This window comes from Schistocerca piceifrons, chromosome 2 (assembly GCF_021461385.2).
Source record: "Schistocerca piceifrons isolate TAMUIC-IGC-003096 chromosome 2, iqSchPice1.1, whole genome shotgun sequence".
In the NCBI taxonomy this organism is placed as follows: domain Eukaryota; kingdom Metazoa; phylum Arthropoda; class Insecta; order Orthoptera; family Acrididae; genus Schistocerca; species Schistocerca piceifrons.
The window spans coordinates 943,724,358-943,738,273 of record NC_060139.1 but is presented as its reverse complement, the minus strand read 5'-3'; the positions used below and the strand labels follow the sequence as shown (position 1 = coordinate 943,738,273).

The 13,916-nt window shown below is 45.4% G+C and overlaps 1 protein-coding gene and 1 non-coding gene across 2 annotated transcripts in view; one reads left to right on the top strand and one right to left on the bottom strand.

The window, feature by feature from the left end:
* LOC124776010 (uncharacterized transporter slc-17.2-like) overlaps positions 1-13,916 on the top strand; it is a 416,532-nt gene that overhangs the window by 378,299 nt on the left and 24,317 nt on the right. The gene's annotated exons all lie outside the window — the stretch shown is intronic.
* On the bottom strand, positions 5,172-5,246 carry Trnas-cga. Its single transcript has one exon. It is a non-coding gene; the product is annotated as a tRNA-Ser (tRNA).

Sequence of the window (13,916 nt, the reverse complement as noted above, 5' to 3'; positions counted from 1 at the left end):
AAAATGACACGACGCTTACTGATGATGACCTGTTGTGTCTTCCAAACCAAAGTGACGATGAGGACTTCATCATGCTCAATACAGCTGTTTATGGTTGGACGGATACTGATGGCGATGAGCCTGTACGTGAATCCGTGAACCGGCAAGCGCTGAACCAGGGAACGCAGATCCAGATTTTGATGTTACCATCGCTTCTTCCTCCGATCCCGAAGGAGAGCGTGAGCATAAGCCTGACAAATCTACTAGAAGGCGCAAAACAGATGATTTTAGATGGAAAGAGACTAGTTTGATCCTCAAAGAGAATAATTTCGATAACAGCATTCCGGTTGCAAAATCGTCAGTTTAGATGATTCATCTGCTGTATATGACTGCTTCCAAGTCTTTCTTACAAGGGAACCTCCCCATCGCACCCCCCTCAGATTTAGTTATAAGTTGGCACAGTGGATAGGCCTTGAAAAACTGAACACAGATCAATCGAGAAAACAGGAAGAAGTTATGTGGAAGTACGAAAAAAAATAAGCAAAATATACAAACTGAGTAGTCCATGCCAAGATAGGCAACATATCGGACAATATGCGCTCATGAGCGCCGTGGTCCCGTGGTTAGCGTGAGCAACTGCAGTAGAAGAGGTCCTTGGATCAAGTCTTCCCTCGAGTGAAAATTTTAATTTTTTATTTTCAGACAATTATTATCTGTCCGTTCGTTCATTGACGTCTCTATTCACTGTAACAAGTTTAGTGTCTGTGTTTTGCGACCGCACCGCTAAACCGTGTGATTAGTAGACGAAAGGACGTGCCTATCCAATGGGAACCGAAAAAGTTTGATCGCAAGGTCACACGTCAACCGATTCCTCCACAGGAAAACACGTCTGAGATATTCTACACGACACTGGTGACGGCATGTGCGTCACATGACAGGAATATGTTGTCGACCCACCTAACTTGTACACTTGGCGAATGGGTAAAAAGATTCTTCTACCTTGCCCGATTTAGGTTTTCTTGTGGATGTGATAATCACTCCCAAAAAAGTGATCGCATCGGACGGACAGATAATAATTGTCTGAAAATAACAAATTAAAATTTTCACGCGAGGGTAAATTTGAACCAAGGACTTCTCGTACTGCAGCTGCTCACGCTAACCCCTGGACCACGGCGCTCGTGAGCATGGGATGTCCTTGATGTTGCATATCATATGCATAGACTATTCAGTTTGTATATTTTGCTTATTTTTTTCATACTTCCACACAACTTCTTCCTGTTTTCTCGATTGATCTGTGTTCAGTTCTTCAAGGCCTATCCACTGTGCCAACTTATAACTAAATCTGAGGGGGGTGCAATGGGGAGGTTCCCTTGTTAGCATGAAATTGTAAACTACATAGCTGAGAAATGTAATCAATATTACGTGCACCTTTACATCGATGTCAGTGAAAAATGAAGACAGCGAAGCTGAAAAAATACACTCCTGGAAATTGAAATAAGAACACCGTGAATTGATTGTCCCAGGAAGGGGAAATTTTATTGGCACATTCCTGGGGTCAGATACATCACATGATCACACTGACAGAACCACAGGCACATAGACACAGGCAACAGAGCATGCACAATGTCGGCACTAGTACAGTGTATATCCACCTTTCGCAGCAATGCAGGCTGCTATTCTCCCATGGAGACGATCGTAGAGATGCTGGATGTAGTCCTGTGGAACGGCTTGCCATGCCATTTCCACCTGGCGCCTCAGTTGGACCAGCATTCGTGCTGGACGTGCAGACCGCGTGAGACGACGCTTCATCCAGTCCCAAACATGCTCAATGGGGGACAGATCCGGAGATCTTGCTGGCCAGGGTAGTTGACTTACACCTTCTAGAGCACGTTGGGTGGCACGGGATACATGCGGATGTGCATTGTCCTGTTGGAACAGCAAGTTCCCTTGCCGGTCTAGGAATGGTAGAACGATGGGTTCGATGACGGTTTGGATGTACCGTGCACTATTCAGTGTCCCCTCGACGATCAGCAGTGGTGTACGGCCAGTGTAGGAGATCGCTCCCCACACCATGATGCCGGGTGTTGGCCCTGTGTGCCTCGGTCGTATGCAGTCCTGATTGTGGCGCTCACCTGCACGGCACCAAACACGCATACGACCATCATTGGCACCAAGGCAGAAGCGACTCTCATCGCTGAAGACGACACGTCTCCATTCGTCCCTCCATTCACGCCTGTCGCGACACCACTGGAGGTGGGCTGCACGATGTTGGGGCGTGAGCGGAAGACGGCCTAACGGTGTGCGGGACCGTAGCCCAGCTTCATGGAGACGGTTGCGAATGGTCCTCGCCGATACCCCAGGAGCAACAGTGTCCCTAATTTGCTGGGAAGTGGCGGTGCGGTCCCCTACGGCACTGCGTAGGATCCTACGGTCTTGGCGTGCATCCGTGCGTCGCTGCGGTCCGGTCCCAGGTCGACGGGCACGTGCACCTTCCGCCGACCACTGGCGACAACATCGATGTACTGTGGAGACCTCACGCCCCACGTGTTGAGCAATTCGGCGGTACGTCCACCCGGCCTCCCGCATGCCCACTATACGCCCTCGCTCAAAGTCCGTCAACTGCACATACGGTTCACGTCCACGCTGTCGCGGCATGCTACCAGTGTTAAAGACTGCGATGGAGCTCCGTATGCCACGGCAAACTGGCTGACACTGATGGCGGCGGTGCACAAATGCTGCGCAGCTAGCGCCATTCGACGGCCAACACCGCGGTTCCTGGTGTGTCCGCTGTGCCGTGCGTGTGATCATTGCTTGTACAGCCCTCTCGCAGTGTCCGGAGCAAGTATGGTGGGTCTGACACACCGGTGTCAATGTGTTCTTTTTTCCATTTCCAGGAGTGTAGTATTGAAATTTGTTTACTTGCAGTATGTTTTCTGACGGCGCACATGAGAAAAAATGTAATAAGCAGTTATTGCACCAACGATCCGTTACCGGTGAAGTGTTCGGTTTGGGCTGCGTGGTGGTTTGTTATACTTCACTTCGTGCTCCACGCAAATAAGTTGCCACCTGAACACTCCTTTTATATGCACTGAATGTTGCCTACTGGATATTCGGTCGCCGTTAAGTGTTATTAAACAGGGTCCATCAAGTCTGTGGCCTGAAGCAGTGTGCTTTCTCCCTCCAATGTAGCTCAGACTTCACACCCTTAGAGGCTGCAGATAAAGCTCCTGAAATTAACTTCTCGTTCTCATTCACTCCACCACATAAATAAGAAGTGAGATTCAGTTCACCCTCACATTTTCTTCAAACTTACAACTTAATACATGATAAATGAGGACAGATATCAACTCTTGGCCTGGCTCTCCGTACTACGTACATAACAGACCTGATATTCAACTTGATAATTAACAGTTACAATACATTTATTATCTTTGAAATTTCGCGCTCTTAGATTTCATGGAGCTCTTTCTTCCGCACCGCCGGCTCAATGGGATTCCTATCTCTACCTCAGCAGGTAGGCTCATCTGTCTGCTACCCACTTCCGTACAGTCACTGAATCGGTAGCCCTCGTATCAGCACCTACGATTTAAAACACCTCCCGACGGTGGGGTGCTCACCACTTATCGACTACTTTGTTACGAACATCTTTTCTCTGACATATGCAGTTAAGGACGTGATACCTCTCATGCAAGGAATGGGATGTATCACTACAACGGTATGTCTACTTACAGTGTTTTCGCTGATCATACCAAGAGATAGGTGCCTCCCATTACTAAGAATGTTACAGTTTGTTGATAACAATTAGGATCCTGGAGATGAAAAAATCTAGAAAGTTAGTGGAATTGTGGATCACCTAAGAAAAGCATTTCCAAATGCTTCCCATCTTTTTAAAGATTTGTGCTTCGACGAAAGTTTAGTTCTCTACAAAGGTCGTGTCTTTGTCAAACAATATATTCCATCCAAACTCCGTAGATCTGGCGTAAAGTTTACTTTAATGTGTGACTGTGCAACTTGATATATTCTTGACTCTATTATTTATGTGGGTGGAGAAACGGACGCAGGAAAAGAAACTGATTTCGATATAAATGATGGAATAACTAGAAGCAGTGTACTTACTTTACTGGAGCACTACACTGGTAACGACTGTACACCTTGTGTTGACGACTAGCACACTAGCCTCGTGCTATTTTCTAATCTGCACGACAGAGTGACTAATACTTATGTAAATATAGGGAAAAACTGTAAAACCATGTATGCTTTGTCAATAAAACTTGAAACAGGTGAGATCGTATTTATGTAAAAGATAAACTTCTTGCTCTCAAGTGGCAGGGCAAACGGGAAGTGAGGATGCTTTTAACTCTTCATGACAGCAGAATTACAGCGACTGACAAAACTGGCAGAAGCCCAGATGAAACAAAAAGAAAACCGGTTTTCATAGTAACCTATACCGAAAATATGGGGGCCGTTAATAGGAGCGACATGACTGTAACTACATCTACATCTACATCTACATCTATACTCCGCAAACCACCTGACGGTGTGTGGCGGAGGGTACTTTGAGTACCTCTATCGGTTCTCCCTTCTATTCCAGCCTCGTATTGTTCGTGGAAAGAAAGATTGTCGGTATGCCTCTGTGTGGGCTCTAATCTCTCTGATTTTATCCTCATAGTCTCTTCGCGAGATATACGTAGGAGAAAGCAATATACTGCTTGACTCCTCGGTGAAGAGATGTTCTCGAAGCTTCCAGAAAAGCCCGTACCAAGCTACTGAGCGTCTCTCTTGCAGAGTCTTCCACTGGAGTTTATCTGTCATCACCGTGACGCTTTCGCGATTACTAAATGATCCTGTAACGAACCGCGCTGCTCTCCGTAGGATCTTCTCTCTCTCTTCTATCAACCCTATCTGGTACGGATCCCACACCGGTGAGCAGTATTCAAGAAGTGGGCGAACAAGTGTACTGTAACCTACTTCCTTTGTTTTCGGATTGCATTTCCATACGATTCTTCCAATGAATCTCAGCCTGACATCTGCTTTGCCGACGATTAATTTTAAATGGTCATTCCATTTTAAATCTCTCCTAATGCCTACTCCCAGATAATTTATGGATAACTGCTTCCAGCTGCTGGCCTGCTATATTGTAGCTAAATGTTAAAGGATCTTTCTTTCTGAAACTTCCTGGCAGATTAAAACTGTGCGCCCGACCGAGACTCGAACTCGGGACCTTTGCCTTTCGCGGGCAAGTGCTCTACCAACTGAGCTACCGAAGCACGACTCACGCCCGGTACTCACAGCTTTACTTCTGCCAGTACCTCGTCTCCTACCTTCCAAACTTTACAGAAGCTCTCCTGCGAACCTTGCAGAACTAGCACTCCTGAAAGAAAGGATATTGTGGAGACATGGCTTAGCCACAGCCTGGGGGATGTTTCCAGAATGAGATTTTCACTCTGCAGCGGAGTGTGCGCACACTCCGCTGCAGAGTGAAAATCTCATTCTGGATCTTTCTTTCTTTCTTTCTATGTATTCGCAGCACATTAGACTTGTCTACATTGAGATTCAATTGCCATTCCCTGCACCATGCGCCAATTTGCTGCAGATCCTCCTGCATTTCAGTACAATTTTCCATTGTTACAACCTCTCGTTATACCACAGCATCATCCACAAAAATCCTCGGTGAACTTCCGATGTTATCCACAAGGTCATTTATGTACGTATATTGTGAATAGCAACGGTCCTACGACACTCCCCTGTGGCACACCTGAAATCACTCTTACTTCGGAAGACTTCTCTCCATTGAGAATGACATGCTCCGTTCTGTTATCTAGGAACTCTTCAATCCAATCCTACAATTGGTCTGATAGTCCATAAGCCCTTACCTTGTTCATTAAACGACTGTGGGGAACTGTATCGAAAGCCTTGCGGAAGTCAAGAAACACGGCATCTACCTGGGAACCCGTGTCTATGGCCCTCTGAGTCTGGTGGACGAATAGTGCGAGCTGGGTTTCACACGATCGTCTTTTTCGTAACCCATGCTGATTCCTACAGAGTAGATTTCTAGTCTCCAGAAAAGTAATTATACTCGAACATAATACGTGTTCCAAAATTCTACAACTGATCGACGTTAGAGATATAGGTCTATAGTTCTGTACATCTGTTTGACGTCCCTTCTTGAAAACGGGGATGACCTGTTCCCTTTACCAATCTTTTGGAACGCTACGCTCTTCTAGAGACCTACGGTACAGTGCTGCAAGCAGGGGGACAAGTTCCTTCGCGTACTCTGTGTAAAATCGAACTGGTATCCCATCAGGTCCAGCGGCCTTTCCTCTTTTGAGCGATTTTAATTGTTTTTCCATCCCTCTGTCATCTATTTCGATATCTACCATTTTGTCATCTGTGCGACAATCTAGAGAAGGAACTACAGTGCAGTCTTCGTCTGTGAAACAGCCTTGGAAAAAGACATTTAGACTTCAGTAAAATGTGTACAATAACCTGTAAAACGGAATAAAATAGTATTTTGTCATTTAATAGCGACATCAAACAGAGTGTCATAGTGGAAGGAGATTGGCTGGTGGTGATAATCCCTTACACTTAACCGAGCGCCACTTTATGTCGCTAATCGCAGGAACATCAAAGAAGATAACCACCCAGAGAAGGTGTAATTCGCAAAACATGAAAACAATGTGGCATTTTCATAAAATGTAATGCACTTTTATGGCTGAATTTTTGTTTCGGCAGATATCACACTCTGAGGTTTCACTAATGTTATAACGCATGTATTTTTTTCTACTAATAAAGTATCTTTTTGGAAAGAATAAGTATTTCTCTACAAAGCTTTGAAAAAGGAATGAATTTAACACTATAATGATGCATTTTGCATCTTAAGTTTTCTCGATAATAACGATACACTGCTACAGTTGTATAGGGGTATGCACACCACTTTAAAATTAAGCGCGCGTGGCAGGCGGTCGTTCAGACTAATACCGCTGTGAAGGGGTTAAATTAGTGTTCGACATAATAACTGCGTGTGTGTTGTTCTGCCAATCTTTCTCTGTTGTCGTCTTTGTCCGTTACTAAAATCGGAAAAACGAAAATTTGGAATTTTAGATGCTGGTATTATGAGATAATATTTTCTGTCTATCTTTTCAAAGATATACTACCTTCATCACGAGAAATTCATACAGGCACACACACACACACACACACACACACACACACACACACACACGTACACACACAAGCGGACGCGCACGCGCGCGCAATGTATCATTTACAGTGTTTGTTTAAATTAAATCATAACTCGGTAAAAAGATATTGTGACGATATTGCTTAAATCTTTGACTGCATCTAAAGTCTCTCGTAAGCAATATTGTCAAAATTGCTTTGTAAATTGTCACTATTTAATGTAAACAAACATTATTAACGATGTATAGCGTGTGCGAAAATTTCTGCATCCTGAAAAAGGCACAATACCTGTAAGTAAATTCAGTGTACAAAAACCCGATCCTATACTATCAGGATCTAATAGTTTCTGGTGTTCCAACAGTAATGAGATCACGAAGAAACAACACCAGAGAAAGAGAGAGAGAAAAATTCATGCAGATAGCGCGTCGAATATTAATGTAACTCTCACGGCACTAAATTGATAAACTCCTGAAACTCGTCATGGCACACATGAAAAAACGTAGCTGTTGCAGTACTTCATTAATGATCGTTACTAACATTAAAGCGCAGCCTCTGCAAGTAATATAATTGAATTTGTAGAAAGACAATGACTGATGAAACCACCAGTTCCTTAAGCCACGGGGCGCATCAAAAAGTGCCAGCAGCCGTGTCCTTTGTCAGAATGAACCTCCTTCACAAAAGAAGGGCTTTTCAAATGACACATTACGTAAGAGAATATGCATGTAAATCCGTATCTAAAATTAATGCCGTTATTAGATAAAAATTTGCTGTTAGAATTTCACGTAAGACTGGCCCCTAGAGACGGTGACGAATTGGTGGCTTCATTACTATTTGTAACCATTCCAACAGTTCGATTAGAAGACTGCACAGTAATGTCAGTAAAATTCGTTTCTAACTTGATATAGGCAAGATGAAATTGGGTGCTTGACATCCCAAGCCGAACATTAAATACTCGTACACTGATAAGCGAAAACATTATGACCACCTACTTAATAGCCTCTGTGTCTGTCTTTGGAACGAAATACATCACTGATTCTGCGTATCAGGGATCCGATAGTTTATTGGTAGCTTTATGAACGTATATGGCATTAGATTTCTACACACAGGTCATGCACACTACTGGCCATTAAAATTGCTACACCAAGAAGAAATGCAGATGATAAACGGGTATTCACTGGACAAATATATTATACTAGAACTGACATGTGATCACATTTTCACGCAATTTGGCTTCATAGATCCTGAGAAATCAGTACCCAGAACAACCACCTCTGGCCGTAATAACGGCCTTCATACGCCTGGGCATTGAGTCAAACAGAGCTTGGACGGCGTGTACAAGTACAGCTGCCCATGCAGCTTCAACACGCTACCACAGTTGATCAAGAGTAGTGACTGGCGTATTGTGACGAGCCAGTTGCTCGGCCATCATTGACCAGATGTTTTCAATCGGTGAAAGATCTGGAGAATGTGCTGGCCAGGGCAGCAGTCGAACATTTTCTGTATCCAGAAAGGCCTGTACAGGACCTGCAACATGCGGTCGTGCATTATCCTGCTGAAATGTAGGGTTTCGCAGGGATCGAATGGAGGGTAGAGCCACGGGTCGTAACACATCTGAAATGTAACGTCTACTCTTCAAATTTCCGTCAGTGCGAAGAAGAGGTGACCGAGACGTGTAACCAATGGCACCCCATACCATCACGCCGGGTGATACGCCAGTATGGTGATGACGAATACATGCTTCCAATGAGCGTTCACCGCGATGTCGCCAAACACGGATGCGACCATCATGATGCTGTAAACAGAACATGAATTCATCCGAAAAAATTACATTTTGCCATTCGTGCTCCCAGGTTCGTCGTTGAGTACACCATCGCAGGCGATCCTGTCTGTGATGCAGCGTCTAGAGTAACCGCAGCCATGGCCTCCGAGCTGATAGTCCATGCTGCTGCAAACGTCGTCGAACTGTTCGTGCAGATGGTTGTTGTCTTGCAAGCGTCCCCATCTGTTGTCTCAGGGATCGAGACGTGGCTGCACGATCCGTTACAGCCATGCGAATTGTCATCTCGACTGCTAGTGATACGAGGCCGTTGGGATCCAGCACAGCGTTCCGTATTACCCTCCTGAACCCACCGATTCCATATTCTGCTAACAGTCATAGGATCTCGACCAACGCGAGCAGCAATGTCGCGATACGATAAACCGCAATCGCGATAGGCTACAATACTACCTTTATCAAAGTCGGAAACGTCATGGTACGCATTTCTCCTCCTTAAACAATGCATCACAACAACGTTTCACCAGGCAACGCCGGTCAACTGCTGTTTGTGTATGAGAAATCGATTGGAAACTTTCCTCGTGTCAGCACGTTGTAGGTGTCGCCACTGGCGCCAACCTTGTGTGAATGCTCTGAAAAGCTAATCATTTGCATATCACAGCATCTTCTTCCTGTCGGTTAAATTTCTCGTCTGTAGCACGTCATCTTCGTGGTGTAGCAATTTTAATGGCCGGTAGTGTAATTCGCGTAAATAACTGGCCGTTGATTTGCGTACGCGGTGATGACGCCCGATAGCAACACAGATGGGCTCCATAGGATTTACACCAGGCGAATTTGGTTGCTGAGACATCAACGTGAGTTCACTATAATGCTCATCAGGCCACTGTAGCACGGTTATGGCTCCGAGACACGCGCAGTTATAGTGCTGAAAGACGACATCGCCGTCGGGGAAGACATGAACCATGAAGAGATGCAGGTGGTTCGCAGCTGTCAGCGTGTCTTCGATTGCTACCACAGGTCCCATGCAAGCGCAGGAGAACGTTTCCCATAGCATAATATTGCTCCCACTAGCTTGCGCTGCACGTTTCAAGCCGCCATTAACTTCGATGACGGCGTTTGTAGAGACAACCATCGAGCTAGCGTAGCAAAAATGTGATTCACGAGGAGAGCCGACACGTTTCCATTGATCGATGATCGAAACCTGATGTTCACGTGCCTGCTGTAATCGTAATTGACTACATCGCTATGTCAACATGTGAACACATAGGGGTGTACGATGAACAGTGTCCTCCGAAACACTTGTGCGTCCACCATCATTGTACTCTTCCGCCAGAGATGCCACAAATCACCATCTACCCTACTTTACACAGCAGGCAAGCCTCCGAACCCCACGTTCTGTGAAGAGTCGTGGACGTCCAACCATTTTGCACCTAGTGGTAGTTTCACTGTCCTTCTCCCCTGTCCGTAGATGCACACGACAGTAGCACGTGAACATTCCACCAGCTTCGCCGTTTTCGAGATACTCGTTCACAGGATCTGTGCAATAATAATCTGCCCTTCGACAAGGTCGCTTATATCAGTGGATTTCCCCATTTTCAGTGCATAACTTTGCTCGGGGATATCCCCGTCCGTGTCTGCTCCGCTTATATAAGTTTTTTTACCTGTCACGTGCCCATAACGCCACCAGGCGGCATCCAACATCGCAGTGGGCACTGGTCATAATGTTTCGATAAATTTTGCTGTGTAAATGAGACCATCTGACATATTACTTTACTCTTGCCCTTGTTGTTGGTCCGTTACACCATGGAAAACATTTCTCAATTCCAAGTATGAAGTAGTCAGTAAGTACGATTTAAACTAAGTTTACGGAACAGTGCGGTCGTTGTTGCTTCCAGTAATGTACTGAGGGAAACAACCACAATATGTCGCGTTCATCTTCTGAAGAGATCGCTTACAGACGATAGATAACAGATTCCGCTTTCCTAGATTCCCGACAGCCATTCGATACTCTACCGTAATGTCGACTATAATCAAGATGCCATCATACGGAGTAGTTTTGGAAACATGTGATAGGTTCAACGAATATTTGACCAATGGATCCCAGTACGTTATACCAACGGCGAATGTACAGATACGAGTACAAGAAAGAAGCATCGAGTGGGGCCCAAGGAATCGTGATAGGACGGCTATTGCCCTTAATACACTGTCCGAAAAAAGTGAAGTACCCAGCAAACGTTGTCGGATACCATTGTAACTATATACACGTGCACGCCATCGGCGGGTAGGTAATGGTAATAGTTGCAACTCTCTGTAAAAGGTACAACGGCCACCAGAATGCATGTTCGTGTTTAATGTTGTTCAAAAAATGGTTCAAATGGCTCTGAGCATCAGTCCCCTAGAACTTAGAACTACTTAAACCTAACTAACCTAAGGACATCACACACATCCATTCCCGAAGCAGGATTCGAACCTGCGACCGTAGTGGTCGCGCGGTTCCAGACTGTAGTGCCTAGAACCGCTCGACCACCTCGGCCGGCTTAATGTTGTTACCAGGAAATCTGAGACGGTGAAAAAACCAGGGAGGATAATTTACCAGTTTCTTTCTAAGATGAAAGAAAGCTCGAGAATGTCATACATCCTTCCGACCAAGGGAGCTCTACGCTGCCTGTCGGGACATGGTCCATATCTCAGCCACTTACTCAGTATAGGACAGCGCACGACAGACACTCGTGAATGCGGAGCAATTGGCACCCCAGACCACATCGTCTGGGAGTGTGACAGACAAGATGTTTCAGACCAGTATAGGAACAACTATGGTTATGCAACAGTCTGTAACATAATAAGGAATGAAGATCTGTGGCACAAGCTGTTGTCAGCTTATGAACTGCAAACCTAAATGGCTGAGAGGCAACCAAGAACGGCTCATACATTATGACAACGAGGCGCGCCACGGCAGAACATCTATATATAACAACCTTCACGAGTCAGCGAGAAGTTGAGCGTCGCGGAGGGTCAGGAAGGATTTCACAAGACCCTGACAGCCATCTCGCAGTCTCTGGACTTTAAGTGGCACAACATACAACCTCTATGTATCCTGAGCTGTGCCTCAGTGCGTCATAGCCTAACTATCCAGCTTGTTTTTGATACCAAAAAATGGTTCAAATGGCTCTGAGCACTATGGGACTTAACTACTGTGGCCATCAGTCCCCTAGAACTTAGAACTACTTAAACCTAACTAACCTAAGGACATCACACACATCCATGCCCGAGGCAGGATTCGAACCTGCGACCGTAGCAGTCGCGCGGTTCCGGACTGCGCGCCTAGAACCGCTAGACCACCGCGGCCGGCTTTTGATACCAAGCACAGTAGTGTAGTGTACCGAAGTGTTGCATAGCGTAGTGTTGTGCAATAGTACAGTCCAGAATCATAAATGACAAAATTTGTCATGTACCAATGCAGCATGGTACAGTAGACCTGTAGCATTTGCCTTCTGGATTCCGATGAACACATTCGTCTATCTGTGCGCCAAATATCAAAGGGTGGTATCTGATTTTTTTTTAAACATTATTTCTACGTAGATTTTTTTCCCTTACACACTATAATGTTTAGTGATACTAACACATTCAGGTTATACTTACTTCTGAAGACGTGTTTACATCCGTCGAACCCACTATTAAAGGTTGAATAAAACCAGTTTTTGTTGCAACGGGTTGGCTGCTTTGGATTCATGCACATTTGAAACTATATTACAGTATTACGTCCTACGTTCATGATAATTCATGTGCAACTTTTGGTTTCTTTTTGTATGTACATAGCAGACTAAATGAAAATAACAATAAATTAAAAATAAACTAAATTTTACCATGCTTAGTTTGGTATATAAGGGGCACCAACAACGTCATAAATTGAGTGATTACTGTGTAGGACACGGAGATGCCACGTAGTTGTGTGAGACTGCGTTATTAGCAACTGACATAGTTTTAAAGGAGCCTCATTGTGGTCTACATTTGGGTTGTTCGTCGGATAGTGCACTGTCCATACTTTTGGTCATTGGGAGGTGATAGGGGCACGATGTTGGACAGTATGGAAGTTGGGGGAGGGACAATCGTCGTCAAGATTCCCTTCGACCACGTCTGACGACCATGAGGGAGGATCGCTGTATAGAGCTCCAAGCACATAATAATCCTTTCACGCCCCTTCCCGCCATTAGAGAACAGTTAAAGGATTCTGAAGGCAAATTCTTGTAGCCTTACATAAGTAATGGACTCCTTGCAACATTTTGTCATGCCGCTCCACTGGCCAGAGACTAACCTTAGCCACACCAGAGAATTATCGATGCATGCGTAGGCTGCCGTTAACACACACACAAACGGCTGCGTTTGGAGGTGTGCCGTTACCGGGAAGCAGGGCGTTCTGATGCTGGCGTCGTATTGTGTTCGGCGATGAATCACGGATCTGCACTACCACGGATGACCAGCGTGGGCGAGTGTGGAGACGACCTGCGAAATCTCATTCTTACACTGTATTGGAGAGGCGCAGCAACGACCCTTCTGGTGTCATGGAGTGGAGGGACCATTGGGTATGATTTAAGGCCACGGCTGGTTATGATTGAGGGAATTCTAGCTACGTCATAGATATGCTGCATACTTATGTACCACCTTTGATGCAACAGTATCGTGGTGCCATGTTTCAACAGGACCACGCTCGTCCACACATGGTGAGTGTCTCCATGAATTGTCTGCCTGATGATGAGGTACTTCCGTAGCCAACAAGATTCCGATATTTGTTCCCGATAGAACATGTGTGCGGCCAACTTGGACGTCAACTCCGACATGGTGTCTGACCATGCAGGACTTCTTGTAGCCACGGAAGGTACGGAATCCAGTTAATTTTGGCCCGCTGCATACGATTCCGTTCATTGCACATCAAAACGGTTGTGGATGACAGATGGGGCATGGAGGTGACACGATTTGGTGTCGAAAC